This window comes from Cavia porcellus, unplaced genomic scaffold (genome assembly GCF_034190915.1).
Source record: "Cavia porcellus strain 051 isolate PalLab524CR breed Dunkin Hartley unplaced genomic scaffold, mCavPor4.1 scaffold_1, whole genome shotgun sequence".
NCBI lineage: Eukaryota > Metazoa > Chordata > Mammalia > Rodentia > Caviidae > Cavia > Cavia porcellus.
In genome coordinates, this window is record NW_026947484.1 from 203,559,710 (window position 1) to 203,578,452 (window position 18,743).

The 18,743-nt window shown below is 39.6% G+C and overlaps 1 pseudogene; it reads right to left on the reverse strand.

The window, feature by feature from the left end:
- The window catches only part of LOC100720880 (protein lin-9 homolog), a 56,206-nt pseudogene that overhangs the window by 27,236 nt on the left and 10,227 nt on the right, over window positions 1-18,743 (reverse strand).

Here is an 18,743-nt window from a genome sequence, read left to right on the forward strand (position 1 = left end):
TGATCATTCATCAAAAAGCTGAGATTGGAAGTCCCATTTGATCCAGTTATTTCACTTCGGGCATTTCCCCAGAAGAACTGAAAACATCATACCACAGGGATATATGTGCACCCTTGTTTATAACAGCACAACTTGTAATAGTCAGATTTTTAAAACAACTAAGTATCCATCAACTGAGGAATGGATAAAAAAGATATGGTAATTTTATACAATGAAGTACTAATAAGCTATAAAGAATGATCACATTGAGATATTTATAAATACATGGACATGAATTGAGACTGTACTCGTAAATGAAATAAATCGAACTCAGATGTATAAATACCATATTGTCTCCCTATTGTAAGTAATAGCAAGAGTACATAAGATTTTATAATAATCATGATTCCCCATTCTATCACTTTGAAGGCTTATAATAGTTTCATTCATCGTTGGAATGGTTTTATTCTGCTTTGTTTGATTTTATTATGTGTGATGGTATAAACATCTATTCTGAAGAAAAAAAGCCATTATGGCAGCCAGTGCTGATTTATTATCATCTTACATTAAAGTTGTATAATGATTTTGTTCTATTTCCATTGGTTCTACCATGATGTGTCTTATTGAATTTCAATATATGTGATATTATAAACAAAATTTTAAGGAAAATGAAATACTATTGTAGCCATTGTTCATTATTGGTAATTTGGTTTTGAATGTCCTATAGTACTTGCATTGTTTTCAATGGTTTTATACCATTTTGCTATGTTTGATACTATTGTGTGTGAAGGTATGCTCAACTATTTAAAAGAAAAGAGACATTATGGCTACTATTGATATCCAGTTATCTTGTCATGAAATGTTGTGTTGCTTGCATTGTTTTGTTCTGATTTGCTTCGTTCTGTTCTCTTTTTTTATTCTTTTTAAAATAAGAAAAGAAAGTGATATAAAGAGTAGGAGAGTGAAGCCCATCTTCCCAGAGTAGCTTTCTGATCCTCATTGTCATCCTGCCAATACTGAATTCTTAGCTCTCACTGAAGCTTCAGCATTCAGCTCTGTCAAATCACTACAAGTATTTCCTGTGCATGTGACTGGTTACCTCTGCCTAAGCAACACAGAGCAAAGGGAAATACCCTGGGGACCTTTTATGTGTTGTCTGTTTCTAAAAATGAGAAGAAACATGTGTGGGAGGATAGGGGATCTGGGCATGCTCTAAGGCCTGTCCTATGACCCTGGGGACAGCATAGATAGGGGCTCAGTGTGCTTAAAGCAGGAACCATGGACATCCCTGTCGAGAATGTCCAGTGTCAGGTGCACCACCATCCCCTGACCTTTACAAGGTCCCAGATGAGCCACAGAACCTTGAGTAATAATGACTGGTTTGTAGCTTTGTTTTTTTTCTGTTTTCTTTGATTGTCTTGTTTGCTTGTGTTTATTTTCTTTAGTCACAGTCTTACTCTGTATTTTAGTCTTGTTTAGAGCCACTTGATGGATGACATTCCCCTCAAATTACCTTTAACTTCAGCTTTCTGTTTTCTGGGATGACAGAAAACGTGGCAGAATACATAGAATGTGCTCTATTTATGTGGGGATGTTGCAGAATTCAAGAGTACAGATAAATGATTTGGGAAAGTGGAGGATTTATTGAATTTTAGGTGTACACATGATTCCAAACATTTGTGTACAAAAGGATGATTCTCAAAGGAAGGGCTGTACAATTTCTACTTTTCTTGGAAGTTGCTTGGTGGGAATTTGCAAATGTTGGTGGGAATTTGCAAATTCACTGAATGGAGAAAGAGTCAATTATTACTCAGTGCCATGTTTACAAGTTAGTATTCAAAGAAAGTAGATTTCTGGAATTTTAAAGTGTCACTGGACTGTCTTTACAGCGGCGCAGTTATCTTTATCTCATATAACTCATATCACGGTTAACTTTATCTCATATAAACAGCATGTTCCATGATATCCTAGCACCGGCTTCAGAAACACGGTGTTCTGCTTTAATAATATTAGAGCAAATGTTACTGGATACAAGGAGGAGGATTTTAGGAGGAGTTGCTCAAAACTAGGAGGGAAAAAAGGCTTTCCCTCTAAATTTTGCTTGACATACAATGAATTAATACTGGCTACCCCACACACCCTCTCACTGGGCTCAAAGCTCAGATGGTACAGTATCAATTATTTACAGGTATCGACCAGCAGGCAGCACTGATCAGATAAGAAAAGAGGCACTGTAAGTACAGACATTGAGGTCTTGAACATGACAAGTATGGAGGTCTGGGCATGTTCCTCCTGTCTCATTTTGGTTTGCTCTTTCTCCATATTGTGAAATTCTCACTGGTGAGGAAGGTTACATCTCTTGTCACGTATTCCTGAAGACCTGCTGGCTACAAGCTGACTAGTTCTGTATTTAACAAAGCAACGATCCTCCCATGCAAGGAGGGGCAGACTGAAAGCTATAAAATGTTCAGGCTTCTTGGTCTCTCCTAGATTTCTCTTTCCCTTCCAACACCTGCCAAGACAGCAATAGCTCATTAACCATGGCCTTGCATCTCTTGTGTCTGGTTGGTATCCTCGTGGGGGCCCTGAAGATCTAGGCTCAGGATTCTCTACCAACTGTTATATCAAGACTATCTCTAAGCAACTTCTCCCTGCAACCAGATTTCCAATATGATCAGGTAGGTTTCTGGAAGAGCAGCTGAACTATGTTTAGAGATAGCTAGTTTAGAAGAGGGTGGGGATGAATGGATGCAGTGACGAGGTTGGGTGGAAGGCCTCAGAGAATGCAAGTCCTGTGCATGTACGGTTAGAACCTCTATAATCATTTCTCACCCATAGGAACAAGTAGGTTCTGAAAGACCCATTGGACCCACAGGGCCCATCCATGCTAGAAAACACAGAGCAAATTCATAGTCATGATAACTCTTGTTCTTGTAAGATTCAAACTACTGCTGTTCCCTCAGAGGAATTCATTTCTTGGACAATGTTACTGGGTGGGTGGCCCAAGGTACCAGCAGAGCTTGTGTGGGAGTGGTGGACCTGAAGACAATACTGAGTTCTGTGTGCTGTCATGAGATTTTTGCAGTTCCAGGGGAAGTGGTACTTCTAAACTTTGACAGAGTTCATAGGTGTGAATAGAAATCGAAGTGACGTAGTGATCCAGAGCATAAACTTCAAGCTGAATGATGACAACAGCTACAATGTCACTGTTGCCTTTTACAGGTAAAGCTGCCACAATTTGGGTTCTGAGGGGCATATCAATGTCATAACCAAGAGTTTAAAAAACTCAGTGAAAATATCCCTCATCTCATTTCTCTGTATTGAGTAACTATTCCTCACATTTTCACTGTGTTTTCTATATACTTCCAGGTTCCTCTTTTCTGTCCTTGTGTTTCTCTATACCTTTCTTCATTCTTCACATTTTCCTTCTTCTCTTTTAATCTTTTTATGTGGCTGAAGCAAAACACAGCCAGTAGTATGCAGTAGATAGTAGATTATCCTGCTATGGAGGAGACATAGGCTCCTGCAAAAACCTGGCCCATGCTACATCAAGCGATTGAAGGGAAATAAACTGAAGGCCCCACCCAGCCTGTAATCCTAGTAGGCTTCCATCCAGGACCTTTGGCAGGAAATACAGAAGTTTTAATTCTGTCTGTGAAAATTAGGACACACTGTCATAAAAATAAAAGCAAAAATGTCATCATGAATGGAGCTCGGTGCCATGGCCAAATGTTCAAAACCCCATTGCTAGTATGACTATCATCACTTCTAAAAAAGAAGAAGGAACATCTGTCCCAGTAAGAGCTGCTTGAATCTCTGAGTCAGAGAGCTTCACCTTAGGATGCAGCAAACCCGCCAGACATCAGCCTGGGGCCCTGAGAATGGATTGATCAGCATTTGGGAAAGGAGTGCCGAAGTCCAGAATCTGGAGCCTCTGATCCAATCCAGGGCCTGGTCTTTGGATCATCAAGTGAGAGAATTTGAGGATCTGATTGAGGGAGGTGTCAAAAGAATATTAAAAATCCACAGGTAGAACATGACAGAAATAGCGCAGATGTAGAATCAGAGAGGGTATCATGTAGGCATGATCCTGTAGCCAATTTGGGCTCTCACCACAGGTTGGTATGCAACTGGAAAATTTGAAGATTGAGAGTCATGGGAAGAGAGAAGTAAGAGCCTCGATCTATGGTGCAAGGGTTAGTTGGACCCACGTGACAGGTGACTTTTGGCCAAATGCTAGTTTACTGCTTGACATTGAACAGAATGGAGGCTCAGAGGAAATTTTAAGGAGAAATTAGAAAGTGTAGCTTCAAAGTAAGTATATTGGATCCTTACATGAGATTTTAGTGAGTAATACATTTCCCTGGGGTGATGATAAAGGAAACAGAGCATGCTTGCTGGAGGGTTAGACAGACCCTGAAGAAACCAGGCAGAAGATCAGTGGGCAAAGGCCACACCATACAAGTGGGCCAGATGGAACCTTGCCCCATTGTGGAACAGTATGGGTTGGGATTCAGTTTCAGAATCCTACTGCAGCACTGGTCTTGCTTTTTGAAACCTAGGGGCACTGAGCTTCAGCCCTCTCCTTGTTCATCTTCATCAACCACACCACACCTTTCTCTTTCTCTTACAGCAACTTTACATGTAAGCAACATCAACATGTTTCACTCCCAATGGAGGAGCCAGGTGTATTCATCTTTCATAGTGTACAAAGTGAGTACTAAGTGAGGGAGGTGTGAGTTTGGTTTTGGGGAGCAGAGTCCTTCCAGAAGGAATAGGCCGCTCTGTCCTTCTACAGAGGTGCGTTCTGGGGGAGAAGCCTATGTTAATGTGCTGAGGAGGGAGGGGAAAGTCCTTTCCACCAGGTCAGGAAAGGATAAACTTTGGCATCCACATTGTAGCTGGTGATGCATCACAGAATATCAGCATGAAAGTGATGGATACTGACTACAATCATTTTGCCACCGTGCTGTTCCGCATGATTTTAAACAACACTGAAGTCTTTATTGTTTTCATCTTTGGTGAGTCACTGCTGCATCCCCTCAGGGGTCTGGTTATGGGACCTATACAATGTAGTCCCAACTCTCAAGAATCTGAACAGTTCTCCAGTTCAAGCTTCCAATTTAAGAGGGGGTTTCCCCACATATAATCTGTGGAAAAGTAGACTTCACTCATTCATACATAAAGGCCTAGGCAGTGAGCCATGGCAGGTAGGCAAACCATCATTACTGAGGAAGACTGAGTGAGGCATGCAGACTGAAAAACGAAAGCCAATCTGAGCTACATAACAAAACATGATATTAAAAATTTATGAACAGATTTGTCTATTTTGCCCCACACACTGCCACCTTGGACACAGGGAGGACCAAGGAGTTAACCCCTGAAGTGACAGAGCACTGCCACAGTGTTGCCAGGTCTCTGAGCCTCTCTGCTGAATTCACCTTTACTGACCTAAAAGGTAAGTGCCATCTGGTATGATGTGAGTGGAATATTGAGTGTCCAGCTCTGATGCTGCTGCACCAGGTGTTGGTTACATTAGATACTCAGTTTCCTGATCTCATCACTCGAGTGACGATGGCTTCCATGTTTTATTTATTTTTTTTTTTTTTGTCTCCACAAGTTTTGAGCATCAAGTGCTTCCTGAGATAGTTTATCTAAGGCCTGCTCAGATGGCAGATTTCAGCTTTTGATCAAGTATCCCTAGCCTCATTAACCTGGGTCAGCTCCCCACCATGCAATGTGTCCTGCAGATCTGAGCTACTGCCTTCCTTATGTTTTGAGTTTGCTTGTTGAGAATCATCTCTCCTATATTGTTCAGCTGGCTCTTTTCTGACATGGGAGATGTCCTTACTTTCAGTCCAAACCTGGAAACAGGCATCACACAGATCAGGTAGTGCTGCTAGATGAACAGCTACTTTGGTCTACAGTTAAACAGGCCACGACTTACATTTTCCTGAGCAGCTTTTGAGATCCAGTTGACTTTTTTCCCATTCTTGGGCCTGAAGTTCAAGGAACACTAAGATCCTGGGAATGATGTACCGAGACTGCGTAGGAGTCTTGAGCTCAAGTTGTCTATCTGTCTGTCTGTCTGTCACCTGCCGGCTCTGACATTATTTCTCCCCCAAAGAGGAGTGCACTGCTGACTGACTTGCTAATGAGGAAGTGAGAAAGTGAGTATGGCTGCTTGGGGCTGGTGGGAGGACAGGGTGGGGTGCACTGTGGTGCTCAGGCCTGCATTTTCCCCTCTCCCCCAATGCATACATTCATGTATTCCTATGATTTTACCCCTCAGTTTCCTTCAAGCTTCCTCATGTCTGTGCAGATGGTATTCTGTCACTTCATCCCAAGTTGTGAATGGGCTTCATCACCAGCCACAATGCCCACAAGAGAGCTGGAAGACACTTCTCAAAGCACAGTGTGGCCCAATGTCCCGTGAAATGCTACTCCACTTGTTTGGCCCTCTTTTATACCCAAATACACACTCGTTGGCAGGAACCCAATGGTGTGCTCATTGTTACTGGCTCATGATATTAGGGACAGACAAAGTGCAGGCTCACCTAGCATCATTCTAAGATTTCTCTGTTTTGAGAACCATTCAAACATGATCTTGCAGAAGAGGCACCAGGCAAGACTTCCAGGTTGCTCTGGCTCCTTTCCTGCCATTTTCAGCCTTGAGTAGGTCCTGGGCAGAATGCTGTACATGCTCCTTATTCCCCGCCTGACTAGGTACTTTTGATTGAAACCCAAATTCTTCCTCGAGATAAACTACTTGGGGGAATGTCAGTACATGAGAAGCACTGTTGAGATCTCATATCATGTTTACCCTAGGACACATGCAAGTGATCCTCCATCAGCATCCCCATCAGTGCTGGAGAATAGGAGGTTCATGATGTATGAAACAGTTACCCCAAGACTTATCAGGATCCTGTGTCTGCTTGGCAGGATTTTCCAGGGTAGAAGCAGACATCTATGATAGGCATGTAATGAGAAAACTGGAGCTCTTTACATTAGGCAATTACCTGTGGACACAAACCCTCCATTTGTCCTCAATACTTGGGAACTATGCCCATTCTAACTGTGTTCAAGTTTTCCCTAAACCAGTTTGCAGCCTACTTTAGGGTGCATTCAGAAGCAAAGTCCAGGTCAGGAGTTTTAGGCATATGCTGTTGGGATTGCATTCTGCTCAGAGAAGATTCCCATGCTTGGACCTGTGTCTAACCCAAATGGCGCCATCTCCACAATAGTCACATCAGCTCCCGATCTAGTTAGGCACAAAATAGAGCAATTCCTTCTGCCTCTTCTCCCCTTCTACCCTGTCAGGGCAACAGCAAGTGTCAGCACTACTCTGAAGGACCCTGATTTCCCACCTCACAGCCCCTTACATGCTACTTTCATGTTGGCTGTTAGATTTTCAGAATATGACCACTTCCCATGGCCTCTGATGACTGAACTTGAAAGGCCCAAAACTAAGTCAATCAGTGGCTGTCAGAAATCTGGATCAGATTCCAGGGGGAGACCCTTCAGATGGCAGTGGTGTTTTAAGTTGTTTTGGGATGGCTGGGAAGAAACCCCAAAGTGCTCCAGGCTTTTAGATGCACATGAGGTTTGGTAGACACAGCCCCATGAGCTGGCTAGTGACACAGAAGTTTCAGCCAGAATCCCTGTCCCTGTTGATACAATCTGCAGCCTGTGCTTCTTCTAATGGTGTACAAAGTGAGGCAGCTTTTGATTATGCCTTGCTCCTCCTAGGTTTTTTGCTTCTTTCTGGGGTCACTAGAGGAATGAGATTACTATTGCCACTGTAACTATTTTCCTCAAATTACTCACAGAAACAATTTAATTATACTCTTCTAGTTCAGATATTGACTCCATTACCCTAATCCAATCTTGCATTAATATGTTTTGAATGAAATGAGAAAATGAATAGGAACAGGCTCAGAAGTTAGCTGTGCTGATTCCTGGGAGATCCCAATTACATACATACCTGGTAACTAGTAGACCAGCATAAGATCATTCATCCTATGTGAAATCTAGGGAGGAAACACAGTCACAATGTCATCAGGCTAATATTCTACTATTGTTGTGGCCAAGCTAAGTTTAGCTACTGCTCAGTATTGATTGTGTCTTGCTGACTTTATCCCTGTAGAGAGCTTCAAGTTGTGGCCAGCACTGGGCACTTCTCTGCTTGAGGAAGGGTGCAGCAGACTGCAGGACTAAGGTGACAACTTTGGGTGAAATCCTAGATTCATTTTTCAGCAAATCTGAATCCCAGCATGGAAGAGCAGGTGCTCAGTTTGGGCTGTGTGATGCATGTTCCTGGTATCCATCCACTGGCTCCAGTCACTCTCTTTGGAAACAACTACATTCAGTCCATCAGCCCCACCCCAATGTCATCCTTGTTTCGACCCCCATACATTTCCCCCTGACCCTGTCTTTTGCCAGCATAGTTCTGAATTAATAATCATGCATGCGGGCGCAGTCTCCTCTCCTTAGGGTCAGGCAAAGAACAGTAATGCTCCTTTAGGTGTGCCTGCTTCAGAGGAATAGAGCTGTCTGTTCTATCAAAGCAATTAGTGGAAACTAAGACAATACATGGTAGAATCCAGAGGTTGGGCTTCCAAGAAGCAGTTAAACAAGCTCTTGAGAATGAGCCTTGAGTATTGTAGAAGAGGTACAAATTGAAAGCAGTTGCAACCTTTTCCTGTTTCTACTCTTTCACAATTTGAGGATCCTTTCAATATTGCCAAACATGAGGAACAGGTGAAACACCAATCTCCTGATGCCTCGTGGATTTAGAGCTTCAAGAACTGTGAGAAACAAATATCATCTCTTAAACTAATGTAGTCTATAGTTGTCTTGTTGGAGCACCAGAAATTGAGACAACTATGACTTGTTGCTTGCAGAGCATAGCAAACAGCTGGTTGTGTGCATTCTCCTTAACTGGAGACAATCGAGCCTCTGACAAGGACAAGTTCAGATTCGGTCAGCCTCTAAACACCATTCTGGGATCCCCTTGTCTGAACAGTAACCTGTGTGTCTCACACAACTGACTCTACCCTATTAATAGCTTGGAGAAGGTGACAAAATTAAGTCATTTGAAACCCTGGAGGACATTTTGGTCACACTCAAATCATAGAAGCCATCCTGTCTCCTCATCCTCACCTTGGCTAGGACAGTTTCTCACTCGTGAATTGGAACATATTGATAGGATGCAGTCTAATCTAGCAGACTGTTTTTGAACTCACTATGTTTATCCACCACCCAGATATTCTATCTTAACTAATGATCATCAAGACTTATTTCTTTATCTCCCTCTTGTGGATGTCTCTTTCTCATATTCCCTATTACATTTTTCCCTTTTAAGTGAAATAAGAATTTCACACAGGTATATTTCCTTGATTATTAAATTATTCCTGAATGTCATCACAAGTGTGCTTTGAAACAGTTGCAGTGTGATTAAACACAGAAGAGAAAGCCTTATGCTGACAGGGGCCGAGAGACATGGGATTGAGCCACAAGCTCTGGTTGCTGGAGAAGGCATGGTCCATCACCGAAGATTTCTCAGAGAGTAGGACCCTGCTCACATCTTGATTCCAGAGCATACTATATTTCACAATTTTTTCTTATCACCTTGGCAAGGTGATTTTATGTTGAGTTACCATAGTGTTGCCATTTGTTGTAGTAACTTCATGACTCCCGAGACTCTGAGCCCATCCAGATGATGTTAACAATAGCAAAGGTATAGTTGAAAAAATTGCACTTTAGAGGTCAAGGATGTGACTGACAAGGATCTGTGGATACAGGGAATCAGTGTTGCAAGAGGAGGAGCCCCAGTGTGTGGGAAGAAGTGGCTTGAATCAGGAGAACCCTAAAGTATGTGTGGAAGTAGTATGGTGTGGGAAATCCCAGCTCTATCAGGAGGTGCTGGTTCTTTGGAGGAGGTGCATCTGGAGATAAAGATAGAGCTTGAGGATCATAAGACACTCCAGCCCTAGCGTACCCAGGTGTCACAGCCTAGAGAGGATACATTACATGATGCTGACCTTGGGCAAGTCAATGGCTATCTGATGCACATTGCTGCAAAGGGATGAAGTATTTGGCCTTCTGAAACTTTTCCTGCCTGTTCTTAAGTTCACTAGAGAGCATGCCACAGGAATGGAAATGCTGAAAGTCAGTAAAAGAGAGATTGACACTCTGGCAGCAGTTCTTTCAGTAAGCACTACCCCCAAAGGACCAAACACCATCCAGATCTATTATCAGAATCCTGCACCAGTGTAATTACCAGTCCAAGGTCATGGTGTCCATGGATGATCTCAGCTTTGTGTTCCTCTGGTCCTGTGCCTCTCACCCATTTATCACCATCCAGGTTAATCACACTCTTTGTATCTTTCCTGGTTTCGGTGAAACCTGCTTTTCAGATGTTTTTATGCAAATCAGATGGAGATCAATACATATTTGAGATGAAAACGCTGAATCTCCAGGGCAGCTATACCTATCTTGTAGATTTTATTATGCACAAATCTGAATCTGTGGCTGAGACACTCAACATCTCTCTACAGGGACACTCCAATAGGCTGATCCTACATCCTCCAGATTTCTCCTGGCTTCTGGTTCCAGAAATTCCTAGGAAAGAGCTGATGCAGTTGTATTACCTGCTATGCAGATGCAGAGCAGGACTTTCTGGTTTCAACCCTGATTGTTCACCCAAGGATCTTAGCCTCATAATCTGTAAGCCTTGTTGCGGAGATCTGCTATGCCTAATAAGACAGCATGGGAGATTCTAGAGTTGCCCTACAAGTCCACGTCAGGTCCCATGTAAAGACCATCGAAAGGGCTATGGGGAGATAGGAGAATGTCTGTCATTCTAACACATGCTGCCACACTTGCAGTTTGGATAATCCTAAGTGCCACATTTCTAGATAATTTGGACCCTTGAGTCCTTTCACTCACCAGTGTCCCAGTGGATAGACTTGGGCATGAACTGGTACATTCACAGTTTTGTCTACTTAGGAGGATGATGCTGAGACCAAGTTCACAAGAAGGCCTATTCCATCTAGTCACCATGTGGGAATCCAATTTCCCTATCTGTAGAGGTTGATTGATTCTGTCGACTTGAGACATTTAAAAGCTTCCCTAAATAGGTTAAAACGCTACACCCTAGTTTCTAAAACACCCACACTAGAGTAGCTCCTCACCTGGAGATATTAAAAGGAAGGAGGAAAGTTGAGTGCATTCCAGGATTTGGAGGCGCTCCCATCTTTGCCTTTGGTTTGTACACCGTCTCCTGGCTTCCAGGGTAGACTATCGCTTTCTGGCATAGTTTCTTCAGCCATCCATAGCAGAGCTTCCATGGTTCTATCTCAGACCCATCAGCCTGCGGGTGTGGACTTGCATGAATCACTAGAGTTAACTCCAAATCTTGGATTGAAGCCTCAGCTTCCTGCAAGTAGACACCTTCTGCATGCTTCCTCATCCTCTGTGGCTAATCAACGTAAGCCAATCATGTCATTTCTTAGACATTTATATATCTCATGGAGTATGTTTTCTCCAGTAAAACCCAGAGTAATTCGTATTTAGATACAAGGAGTGAGGTAATGGTGAGTGATACCATTCCTCCTTCTACCCTTGATTCCTGGACCCATGAATTCTGGCTATGGGAGACACAGTGCAATATAATGGACATTGAGACACACTCTGCATGTTTCTTTATCTGTGTCTGGGGCTGACCATCATAAACCAATTTGCCATTTCTTATACATTTGTATATTTTGTGTTATATCTCTTGTGTCTAGTAAAACCTTGACTAATGCCCTTTCTTTCTTTGCTATAAAGTTCTTTAAGAGCAGACTGTTCACCACACCCTTGTTAGACACTGAATGGTGCTCATGGACCTTTTCCCTTGAACACAAAGTGCAGCAAGAAGCATTCTGTACCAAGGCATGACACCAAACATACCCTAGTGAATTTCTGTTCCTCTCACTCTGCCCACAGAGATGCCTCTGATTTCCAACAAGGAACTACGGAATCTAACCCAACATATTTTCCAGGCACTGAGTTCCATAATAATAATGGAATATTAGGATGTTTTGTAAGTGATATGAGGGAGCAGTAAAAAGTTAGAATGCACTTTTGTGTGTGCATTCATAGATGTAATATGCATTACAATTTGCAACTGAGAATTTTTTTTTTTATTAAATCTGAAGCACATCTTCCTGAAACACCAGTAATCTATAGTTTGAAATTTAATTAGACATGATGACCTGGAGATCAATATGGCTCAAACTGCAGGGGAGAAATAGTTTGATAAAGATGAGAGGAGACAACCAAAGATCCAAAAGAATTAAACTAAAGATACAAAATATGAAAACCATGTCAGTCTTACAACTGGAAAAACATGGGTAGGAATGTGTAAGGCAAGAACAAAAGTAAAGAGTGCAGCCCACCATGGGTCAAGGAGACGATCTTCTACCAGGAAGAGTGTCCCAAAGCAGTGGCTTTTCTCTACATGAGTAGAAAAATTAATTGTGTGTGGTTTTTAGAAGGAAAATCTTTGGTTTTATAGTTTTTCAGTTTAAAATATTATTTTTATTTGATGTGTTTCTACAACATATGATTTTTATATTCTCTTAAACATACTCTGAAGCCATTCTCAACTCACACAGCTAGAATCCCTTCAGAGAGGAAACCTAAATGTTTCAAACCTTCATTGATATTTTAAATGTTAGACTTCACTATTTCTCTGTTCAAGAGAACAGCAAAATATTCCCATTTTCACCATACTGCATTGAATTGCCTTTCAAATTTAGAATAGGCCATATTTTAAAAGTAATTTTAAGCTGGGGATTTAGCTCAGCGGCATAAACCCCATGCCTTGCAAATGCGCAGTCGTGAGTTCGATCTCTGGTACTGATTTTAAAAAATAAAAAATAAATTTAAAAAAAGCAATTTTAAAATTAATGAATGAAATCTATCATTACAAAATAGAAAAGTAAGTTATACAATGTAGTTGAAGTTTAAAACTTATTAATTTTCATGATGATCTGTGTACTTTAATATATCTAATTATTATAGAAGGGAAATTTCAAGGACATGCATGAAATATTTAAGTAGAAGCATCATGCATACAATTTTGGAGTAGTATTTTCTCAGGTTATTTCCACTGTTCCTTTATGTAATAGTCATTCATCTGAAACTTGAAGTCAAATGGAAAAGGGCTTGTAAACATCTTTCAAACATCTTGATTTTCCTTTTCATATATGTTCATTAAAGACACCTAATCAGATCTTAGTATGTTATATCCAACCAAAAACACACTCATGCTTGAGGCTTTAAAGAGTCTATCCTTGTAACCTTGGATTCATTCATAGAAGTCCAATCACAGTATATTACACAGCATATTATATATTACACAGTACATTACAGTATATTATATTACACGGAGAGAATGTCTGCATGTATTTCAGGTGTGGTCATAATTTCCTTATCTGAACCCATGAACTCAGGAAATCTTCACCTCTGAGTGAAAAGTGGCTACTTTCCTTTATCCACTTCAAATCTTTTTTTTTTTTTAAGAGGAAAAAGAGAAAAACACAAAACAAACCAAAGCAGTGTAAGGGTACATGTAATACAGAACTACAAAAAAACAAAACAAAACAAACAAACAAAAAAAAACAAACAAACAAAAAAAAAACATAACAGTAAGAAATCACCTGTTAGTATATTACATATTATCATCTTGAAAATAGTTCCTCAAATCACAGTATCAAAGAATACAAGGTGGACATTCAAACAGGTAGACTGCAAACAGCTGTGTTCAATGATCCAAAAACATTGATACAGTCAGCTATTTAACACCCCTAAACACACTTGCTGTTATATCCGTTAGAGCTCTTTTTCTTTTTTTTTTCCCTCTCTTTTTTACAACAAAATTCACGCACTTTGGATTTCATTACTCCTTAGTGCTTATTACTTTTGGGGGGGGGGAAGAATACAGTCAAATATGGCAAAACAAAGCTGTCAGTCAATACCAAGGATAGACATAGCACATGATGTAGAACAGAGTACAAGTTTATCAACAATGGTTATCAACGTTGTCTCTTGATTCCTTAAAAAGAATTGTCTATGTCATTAGATATTATAAAGTTGGACAAAACAGTAGAGAACAAGACCAATAAAACTTAGGCATTGTAAACATTACAGGACTTCCAAAGAAGACAATAGTCAAACCAGAATGGGTATCTTAGTGAATCTTATTGTCTTCAAAGTAGTTACCTATGTCTTCAAACTTGATACTACCATATAGAATGGAACAGAGTCTAATCAGTCAAAACAAGATCGTGGGAGTACTACAGGACTTCAAAACAAGTTAATAGGAAATCAAAAAGAGTTACTATTTATATATCCTATTTTTTTGAATTTTTTCTTTAATTAAGACAAACATAAGAAATGACTAAATAATTTTTTAAAACAATAAGGGGGAGATTGAGATAAAGCAGGACATAACAATATAACAATAGAGGTCACAGCATGACTGTTTCAACAACCTAGTACTTCACCACCATATAACCTGACTTAATAGTAGTTACCATAGTGTCTTTTTCCTTGATATATTTGGATAAAACTTCATATACTCTAGCTTCAAATATTTTCAAATCAAGAAGCCCAGAATAAAGCCTTTCTAATTAATGAGTGAAAACTTTATAAGGCTCCAAGGCCACCTAATGGGGAATCATGATTACCACATATTTTTATATATTTGAATCATTACTTACATTAGGGAAACTATTCGGTATTCACACATGCGAGATTGATTTATTTCACTTATGAGTATGGTCTCAAGCTGTGCCCATTTATTGATAAATATCTCAATGTGATCCTTCTTTATAGCTGAATAATACTCCATTGTATAGAAATACCACAACTTTTTTATCCATTCCTCAGTTGATGGACACTTGGGTGGTTTCCAAGATCTGGCGATTACAAATTGTGCTGCTATAAACATAGGTGCACATATATCACTGTGGTATGATGCTTTCAGTTCTTCTGGGAATATGCCTAGAAGTGGAATAGCTGGAATAAATGGGATTTACAGTCCCAACTTTTTGAGAAATCTCCAGACAGATCTCCACAAAGGCTGCACCAGTCTACACTCCCACCAGCAGTGCAGGAGAGTTCCTTTTTCCCCACAGCCTCTCCAGCATTTGATGTCGGTTTTCTTGATCCTGGCCATTCTTTCAGGAGTGAGATGGTATCTCAGTGTGGTTTTAATTTGCATTTCTCTAATGATCAATGATGATGAGCATTTTTTCATGTATTTATTTGCCATTTGCATTTCTTCATCTGAGAATTGCGTATTCATCTCAGATGCCCATTTTTGGATTGGATCTTTGAATTTTGGAGGTCTGAGTTTCTTTAATTCTTTATATGTTTTAGACAAGAGGCCCTTGTCTGAGAGAGAGTTCACTAAAATCTTTTCCCAGTTTGTGGGTTTTCTTTTCACTATGCTGGAGATTTCTTTTGACATGCAGAAACTTTTTAATAAGAAGTGGTCCCAGTTATTGATTCTGGGAAGTATTTCCCGTGCGGTTTGAGTCCTGTTCATGAATTCTTTACCTACTCCTATGTCTCCAAGGTTTCTACCTAATTTGTCTTCCAATAGATTTAGTGTTTCTGTTTTAATATTCAGATCTTTGACCCATTTAGATTTTAATTTAGTACATGGTGATAGACATGGGTCTAGCTTTAGTTTTCAGCAAATGGAGAGCCAGTTTTTCCAGCACCATTTATTAAAGAGACTGTCGTTCTTCCAGTGAACCTGCTTGGCTCCTTTATCAAAGATAAGGTGGTTGAGTGTGTTCGTAGTTGTGGTTGTATCTTCTAATCTATTCCACTGATCTTCGGCTCTGTTTTGATTCCAATACCATGTTGATTTTACTACTGTTGCTTTGTAGTATAACTTCAAGTCAGGGATTGTGATGCCTCCTGCTTTGTGTTTGCTGCTTATAATTGCCTTTGCGATTCTAGGTCTCTTCCGGTTCCAGATGAAATTTAGGAGTGATTTCTCTAGATCTATAAGGTATGTTGATGGAATTTCTATTGGGATTGCATTGAATCTGTATAACAGTTTTGGGAGAATGGCCATTTTCACAATGTTTGTTCTTCCTATCCATGAGCAAGGGATGTCTTTCCATTTTCTGAGATCATCTTCAATTTCCTTTTTCAGTGTATTATAATTTTCACTGTATAAGTCTTTCACTTCTTTCGTAAGAGTAATTCCTAAATATTTCATTTTTTTGCTTGCTAATGTGAATAGTCCAGTTTCTCTTATTTCCCTCTCCGTAATTTTGTTGTTCGTGTATAGGAATGCTATTGATTTCTGAGTACTGATTTTGTATCCAGCCACATTACCGAATTTATTTATTGTATCTAAGAGTATTTCAATGGAGTTTAGGGGGTCTTCTATGTAGAGTATCATGTCATCTGCAAACAATGACAATTTAACTTCTTTTTTTCCTATCTTTACCCCTTTTATTTCTCTTTCTTGCCTAATTGCTCTGGCTAGTACTTCCAGTACTATATTAAATAGGAGTGGTGATAAAGGACATCCTTGTCTTGTGCCCGATTTTAAAGTAAAGGCTTTCAATTTTTGGCCATTTAGTATGATGCTGGCTGTTGGTTTGTCATAAATGGCCTTTATTATATTGAGGTAAAGACCATTTATTCCAATTTTCTGTAAAGTTCTTATCATGAATAAGTGTTGGACCTTATCGAAGGCTTTTTCTGCATCTATAGAGATGATCATGTGATTCTTATTTTTGGCTTTATTGATATGGTGGATTACATTTATTGATTTGCGTATGTTGAACCATCCTTGCATTCCTGGGATGGATCCCACTTGGTCATGGTGTATAATCTTCTTGATGATTTGCTGGATCCTATTTGCCAATATTTTATTGAGGATTTTTGCATCTGTGTTCATTAGGGAGATCGGTCTATAGTTCTCTTTTATAGTTGGGTCTTTCTCAGGTTTTGGTACTAGAGTAATATTTGCTTCCAGGAATGACTTAGGAAGGATTGCTTCCCTTTCAATTTCATTGAATAGTTTGAGGAGTGTCGGCATTAGGTCTTCTTTATATTTCTTGTAGAATTCTGCAGTGAATCCATCTGGGCCTGGGCTCTTCTTGGTGGGTAAGGCCTTAATTACATTTTCAAATTCATTAGCAGAGATTGGGTTATTCAACAGTTTTATATCCTCTTGATCTAGCTTTGGTACTTCATATGCTTCTAAGAATCTGTCTATTTCTTCTGTGTTATCAAACTTTTGAGAGTAGAGGTTTTCGAAATAGGTGTTGATGATCCTCTGTATTTCTATTGGGCCTGTAGTGATTTCTCCTTTTTCATTTCTTATTGCATGAATTTGAGCTTTTTCTTCCCTTTTTTTAATAAGGTTGGCTAGGGGCTTATCGATTTTATTTATTCTTTCAAAGAACCAACTCTTTGATTCGTTGATTCTTTGGATTGTTTTCTTAGTCTCTATTGCATTGATTTCTGCTCTGATTTTAATAATTTCCTCTCTTCTTTTGGCTTTGGGCTTGACTTGCTCCTCTTTTTCTAGGTGTTTGAGGTGTAGCATCAAGTTATTTATTTATATTCGTTCTGTTTTCCTGATGTGGGAACTCAGTGCAATAAATTTTCCTCTCAGAACGGCTTTCATTGCATCCCACAGATTCCGGTAAGTTGTATCTGCATTTTCATTTTCTTTTAGGTATTGTTTAATTTCTTCTTTAATTTCTTCTGTGACCCACTGATTACTCAAGAGTGTGTTATTTAGTTTCCATGTGTTTGTGGAATTTTTGAAGTATCTTTTGTCATTAAGTTTCTAATTTCAGAGCACTATGATCCGATAATATGCAAGGGATGATTTCAACTTTTTTGCATTTGCTTAAATATGTTCTGTGAGCTAATATATGGTCTATTTTAGAAAATGATCCATGTACTGCTGAAAAGAATGTGTATTCTGATGTTGTTGGGTGGAACATTCTGTATATGTCTATCAAACCCATTTGTTCACAGGTGTGATTCAGTTCTGTTATTTCTTTGCTCATTTTCTGTCTGGTTGATCTGTCCCTTGGTGTCAGTGGTGTATTAAGGTCTCCTGTTACAATTGTGTTACTGATAATTTGAGTTTTCATTTCTGTTAATAATTGTTTTATATAACTGGGTGCTCTGGAGTTTGGTGCATATATATTTAAGATAGTTATCTCTTCCTCTTGGAGTTTTCCCCTTACGAGTATGTAGTGACCTTCTTTGTCCTTTATGGTCATTGTTGGTTTAAAGTTCACATTGTCTGCAAACAGATTGGCTACTCCTGCCTTTTTTTGGATTCCTGCTGCATGGAGAATTGTTTTCCATCCTTTGACTTTCAGTCTGTGAGTATCCTTCTGGGTTAGATGGGTTTCCTGTAAACAGCATATGGTTGGATTTTGTTTCTTGATCCATTCTGCTAGTCTGTTTCTTTTGATTGGTGCATTGAGACCATTTATATTAATTGTTATTACTGTTAAATGCTGGTTAATTGTAGGAATGTTATCTCTCTGCTGTTGCATCTTTATCTTTCTGTTCTGTTTAATTATTTAATTTGCTTAGTGGTTTTTTCCTTTGTGTATCTAAACTGTCTTTCAATATTTTTTGCAGGGTTGGTTTGGTGTTCATGAAGTTCTTCAGCTGTTCTTTGTCCTGGAAGTATCGTATTGCACCATCTATTT